A 6,941-nucleotide genomic window follows, 5' to 3' on the forward strand; every position below is an offset into this window, starting at 1 on the left:
GATGGTAATAGTTAATAATACTGCACTGTATATTAGAAAGTTGCTAAGAGGGGCGCCTGGGTGGCTCAGTGGGTTAAGCTGCTGCCTTCGGCTCAGGTCATGATCTCAGGGTCCTGGGATCAAGTCCCACATTGGGCTCTCTGCTCAGCAGGGAGCCTGCTTCCCTCTCTCTCTCTCTGCCTGCCTCTCCATCTACTTGTGATTTCTCTCTGTCAAATAAATAAATAAAATCTTTAAAAAAAAAAAAAAAAAGAAAGTTGCTAAGAGAGTAATCTTAAGTTTTTACCAAAAGAAAAAAGTTGTGACCATGTTTGGTGATGAGTGTAAACAAGACTTATTGTGGTGATTGCTATGCAATATATAGATATACCAAATCATCCTGTTGTATACCTGAAACTAATATATTGTTACCTGTCCATTATATTTCAATTAAAAAAGAAAGGCATAACAAGAATATGGGAAGCAGGGAGACAAATGTTCCAATTTTTAGGGAGTTTTGTGGAGAAATGTGCCCCAGTGGACAGAGAAGATTGTGGTTAAGTATCAAAGGAAGAAGAAACAGATGGAGCTATCAAGGCTTATGAGATGGAAGAAATGAACACAAGAATAAAAGGCACCAGTCAGGGCCTCATAAAGTCCCCTTCATTGAACCCCTTTGGTTCTACCACCATCCCAGTTCATCCTATAGACCTTAACGCCAAAGTGACCTTCCAAAACACAAATCTGATTCTGTTCTCCCTGCTTCCAATTCAGTGGGTACCCTTCACCTGCAGGATTAAGTCCAGACTCCTCTGTACAGACATAGTTACTCAGGATTTCATTCCTGCCAGTCTTATCAGCATCATTTTCTGCCACTCTACTGAAGAAAGCATCTTATGGTCTAGCTATACTGAACTAGTTCCCTAAGAATGGACTACAATGTTTTTCCATCTTTGCCTATGCTCTTTTTGAAAGGAAGCATTAAAAAGGTAACCAGGTGTTAGTTAGGACATGACTAGTAGAGAACTAGTCACAAAATGTGTTTGTAAGGGGACCACAAAATTCCCTTGTCCAAAATTACCTCCACTCCTTACCTATCACATTGCCCAAACTTGTCTTTGTATTTCTGTATTTAAAGCAGAGCACCTCACCTTCCTTTTCCCCAGGAGGTCTACAGTAAGTCATTATCATCTATTAATACTTTACAGTGACATTTAATATAATTTTCATTTGGATATTGGGTATGAAAAGGTCACTGAGGAAATGAAAGTTTTGATGTGGATGAAGCTGTTTCTGAAATCAGAAAGAAGCCAGGTCTGGACAGATCACCTTGGTTGATGACACTGGTCAAAAAAGGGACAACATAAGGGCATGTGAAATTGAGTATGATAATCCAAAGAGAGGGGACCAAGATATGGAAGAAGGAATCAGAAATAAGTTGGTGATGAAAGCAAACTCTGCCCTCCATAATGCATAATTTTATATATCAACTTGGCTGAGCCACAGTGCCCAGATATTTGGTCAAACAGTGTTCTGGATGTTTATGTGAGTTACTTTTGGATGGTATTAATATTTCTTTATTTTTTTAAAAGATTTTATTTATTTATTTGACAGAGATAGATAGATCACAAGTAGGCAGAAAGGCAGGCAGAGAGAGAAAGGGGGAAACAGGCTCCCTGCTGAGCAGAAAGAGAGCCCAATGTGGGGCTCAATCCCAGGACACTGAGACCATGACCTGAGCTGAAGGCAGAGGTTTAACCCACTGAACCACCCAGGCACTCCTAGGAGATTAATATTTAAATCAGTGGATTGATCTTTATAATGTAGGTGGGCCTCACCCAATTAGTTGAAGACCTGAATAGAACAAAAGACTGACCTCCCTGGAGCATGAAGGAATTAGGCAGCAGTCAGTCTTTGGACTTCAGCTACAACATTGGCTCTCCCCTTGTGTCCAGTCTGACAGCCCACCCTGAAGACTTTGGACTTGCCAGCCTCCATAATTACATGAGCCAATTCCCTGAAATAAATGTAAAAATAATAGGTAGAGAGGTAAGTAGATAGATACAATTTGTTTTGTTTCTCTGGAGAACCCTAATACATCTACTTGATGTTGCTCCTACTGATTTTTTCAATGCTGAATATATGAATTTGTTTTAAATTTCTTAAGGATAGAGCTTTTAATGACAAAGAATAGAAATTCACTCAAAGTAGCTAAAGAGGAGATTTATTGGCTAATGTCATTGGAAAGGACAGGGATATAGCTTCAGGCACACCTGTATCCAGGACACAAACAGTGCTGTCAGAACTCCCTTTGATTCTCTCTCCTTGACCTTATGCACAGGTCAATGACCCTCAAACAACTCTGGAATCATATCTTTATAGTTTGCAGTCCAAGGGGAGAGAGGCTATTCCCCCATCCTTACTTTTCATATTCAAAGCAAGGATTCTGATGCGTCCAATGCAGATTCCTATGCCCCATTCACTCCTATTGCAGAAGGCAGGACACTGTGATTAGACAATTCCACCAGTACCACACAGAGTCACCAGAGGCACAGAGTCAGCGAGAGAGCCAACATTTCCCCAGCCCCACGTAGACTCCTTTTCCTCAAAGGAAAGGGGAAGGTGTTGCTAATGAAAATGCAGGGACACCTGTAACACACACACAAAAGATGCCCACTACATCAGATGAACACAGCCTTGACTGCCCCACCAGGAAACCTCATGCTTAGGAACAAAGGATGCAGACTCCAACTAGAATTAGTACATTCCCCTATATTCCTCTCTGGGGTGCATCCAAATTTTCCCAGTAGGCAGAACCTGGAGCAGTTTTCTAGCTCTGCTAGAAGGAAACTCACCTTACTGCCAAGAAATTGTCCACAAATAGGAAACCATGAGATTAACTGGTCCTATCTAATATTTCTGTTCTGTAGGATGTGATCAGAGTTGGAATGGAAGCAGACCATTCATAGAGCTGCCTAGAGCTGAAAGATCACTGGAAATGTAAGGTAACAGGAAAAAAAAAATACTATTCCCTAGTTTCTTTTAGGGGATACAAAGGCATAGCCTACAAGCACTCTGTCAAGACTGCAACTCTGCTGTGGGGAAATCGGAGTATAAAGCTGGGTTTTCCCAAAGGGATGTAAATTCCCACTGGACTGAAGAGCAGCTAGCTTCCTGACAAAAGGGTTGGGGGGCAGGGGAGACACACATGCACATACCACTGCTTTGGCCCAGTAGAGTCAGGAGCAAATAAAAGATGGAAAAGACTTTGGCCCACTAGAAAGCAGCACCTCTGAGGGCAAGGAATGCTCTCTCCCCCACCGGGTAAAAATACTCAGGAGTGGTATGTGGGTCCAGTCCCCTTAAGACAAAATAGTAGTATCGTAGCAATGTGCATAAGGTCTGCAGCCGGAATGCCAGGGTTCGTATTCCTGGCTTTTCCACTGAAGTTGTATGGCAATGGAAAATGTACTTTTCTCCCTGTGCCTCATGGGGACAATAATAGTTACCGATCTCACAGGATTAAATGACTTCATAAATGTAAGGTGCTTAGAATAGTGTTTGTCACATAGTGAATGCCAATGAAAGTTTGCTATTTTTAAATATTTTGCTCCTTGTCATTCTGGATAATGCTTCATCCTAATTCTCATTAGCAAAAAATCCTCCAAGTGCTTGGCTGACTCTTAGTCAATAATCTCAGTTTCAAATACCTATTGAAATGTCCCATGTTTATAAAGTGTTTTCCATAATACTTGCAAGATTTTATACATTTGGGGGGGCTAATTTTTGTTTTCACCAAACACAACTAATATGAATGATTACTTCCCCTTTTTGTGAAACATATACGAGAAATTAAGTATAATTTAAAAATTCAAAAGTAAAACCATTTATCTGATTAAACCATACCTTCTAAATTAATCTTTGATTGAAAAAATGGCTCAATTAATTTAAAAATATATTATTTTCATTTTAAGATTGGTATTTCACACTGTTGGCCACAAATAAGAAAAAGCAGTAAAATAAATGTACCAACTCCTCCATGACTTATCAAGGCTATTAAAAAGCAATCAGCTTCAAGTGACAATACCTGCCAACAGTAGATGTTCGTAACAAGAAAACCGCTTATCTCACATGATACTCTGAAAACGGGTGGTTCCCAGACTATCTCAAAAGTCAATAATGTCCTCAAGGACCCAGGCCTTGTTTCCTTCCTCTTTGCCATTCTCAGTGGACTGGCTTTTCATCATGTTTTTTTTTTTTTTTAATTTTTTTATTTTTTAAAGATTTTATTTATCCATTTGACAGAGAGAGATCACAAGTAGGCAGAGAGGCAGGCAGAGAGAGAGGAAGGGAAGCAGGCCCCCTGCTGAGCAGATAGCCTGATGCGGGACTCGATCCCAGGACCCTGAGATCATGACCTGAGCTGAAGGCAGCGGCTTAACCCACTGAGCCACCCAGGTGCCCCTTCATCATGGTTTTAAATTGACTGTCATAGCCTTAGACATTAAGTTTCCATTCTACAGCATACCTGACAGGAAAGAAAGGAATTGAGGGGAAAAGAGCCTTCTTTACATAGATTAACTCTCTCTCTTAATCAGGGAAGAAAATCTTTTAAATTAAAACACTCCAGTAGAGCCTCTCTTACAGCTGGTTGGCCAGAGCTGGGTTACATGTCCCCACCTAAACTAACTGGCAAAGAGAAAAGGAGTTAAAATGACTGGCTTAACCCACTGGCTTACATTAGTTAGAATTTATCCCCTGAGGCATACCTTCCCTGGTCACATCACAAATGATAATTAACAGGTTGCCAGGGTGGCTCAGTCAGTTAAGCATCTGTCTTCAGGTCAGTTCATAACCCAGGGGTTCTGGGATCAAGCCCTGCCTTAGGCTCCTTGCTTGGCAGGGAGTCTGCTTCTCCCTCTCCCTCTGCTCCTCTCCCTGCTTGTGTTTTCTCTCTCTCAAATAAATAAAATCATAAAAAACAAAAACAAAAACAAATGGTAATTGAAAGTGCCTCTCTCAGTAAGAAGCAGGGGTATACATAGGCTGGGTAGGCAGCCACTTGTTTCTGTAGCACTGTTCGGCTCACTGTTTGCTTCTGTCCCATTTCCAGGTAAGGACTTTCACTTTACACTTGGGCCATAGTTTGCTTCTTGCAGTCCCCAAATACATACACATACATAGCTTCTAGATTCTGTTTACACTGCTCTGTATGCCTAGAAAGGTCTTCCCCACCTTTCCTCTCTGCTCTTTAGGGATGCTCCCTTTTGCAGAAAATCTTGCTCATACCTTGGCCTCTCAGTTCCATGATTTCCCCTCCTCCAATAATCTAATTCACCCCCCACTTCAGCAACTTATTTCATGGCCATCCATGAAGGCTTGTCATTAACTGCATCTCCTCCACACTCTCAATTTCCTATAGCTTTTAAATTAATTTATTTATTTAACAGAGACCACAAGAGAGGCAGACAGAGAGAGAGGAAGGGAAGCAGGCTTCGCTGAGCAGAGAGCCCAATGCGGGGCTCGATCCCAGGACCCTGAGACCATGACCTGAGCTGAAGGCAGAGGCTTTAACCCACTGAGCCACCCAGGTGCCCCCCACCTTTTTTCCCTATAGCTTAAGGGCAGGTCAATGTGTCTAATCTACAAAGCAATTCCCAGAGTCTGACCTGAATTCATCTCTAATAGCTTAGGGAACAAATTCTCCCAACCCCACTGTCAGGTCTATGAACCAAAGGACAAACATATAAACTTTAAATTCCAGCATTCATAGATCATGGAGTTCTTCCTGTTACCATCCCCCCCCTTTTTTTTTTTAGATTTTAGATTTTATTTATTTATTTGAAAGGAAGAGCAGAGTGAGACAGAGAGGGCACAGAAATTGCGGTGAGGGGTAAAGGGAGAGGGACAAGCAAACTCTGAGCTCAGCAGGGACCCCAATGTGGGACTTGATCCCAGGACCCTGAGATCATGACGTGAGCCAAAGGCAGATGCTTAACCCACTGAGCTACCCAGTGCCCCTCCATCTCTATCTTAGTATGGATACTTTTGGGAACCAGAATTCCAGAAATAAAATATACCACTGCTCTTTCTCTCTTTCTTATCCTGATATTGTCTGTGAACTATTGTTTCTGAAATATTATAGAAAGAGAGAGAAGGGTAATTTACTATGTTGGGTATCTGAAAAAGCAGTACCTCTATGGCAGAAAAATAACTGACCAAATTTCTGGCATGGCACAGATTATAAATCTCTGAGTCAGGAGAATCCGGTGGAAGAAGAACCAAAGCAGTTTTTCTTTTTTTTTTTTTTTTCAGAGATTCTGCTTTATAAAATAAAGCCCGAGTATGCTAAGGCAGCTCTTCCCTCAATTCAGCCTGCTGTGTCTTCTACCAATGGAAATTCTGCCTACCTTCTAGAACTTGGTTCTTTATTAGTTTTCAGCATCATGACTACTTTTTTTTTTAAAAGCCAAATCTGTTTTTCTTTTTTCTTTTTTTTAAGGGGGCAGAGAAGAGGCAGAAGGGAAGAGAGAGAGAAAATCTTAAGTAGGCTCCAGGACCAGTGCAGAGACCAAAGTGGGGCTCATTCTCACAACTTGAGACCATGACTTGAGTCGAAATCAAGAGTCAGAGACTTAACCTACTGAGCCACCCAGGCACCCCCAGGCAGATACCATTTTTAAGCCAGAATTGTTTAGTTTTTTTTTTTTTAACAAGATAAAAATCCAGTAAAGATGGGGTACTTGGGTGGTTCAGTTGGTTAAGCCACTGCCTTTGGCTCAAGTCATGGTCCTGTAGTCCTGGGATCGAGTCCCACATCAGGCTCCCAGCTCCTTGGGGAGTCTGCTTCTCCCTCTGACCTTCTCCCCTCTCATGCTCTCTCTCACTCTATCTCTCTCAAAAAAAATAAAATAAAAGATCCAGTAAAGAGTCTCAAATGTTTCACAAAAAGCTAAGCCATT

Source organism: Neovison vison, chromosome 8, assembly GCF_020171115.1.
Source record: "Neovison vison isolate M4711 chromosome 8, ASM_NN_V1, whole genome shotgun sequence".
Lineage (NCBI taxonomy): Eukaryota > Metazoa > Chordata > Mammalia > Carnivora > Mustelidae > Neogale > Neogale vison.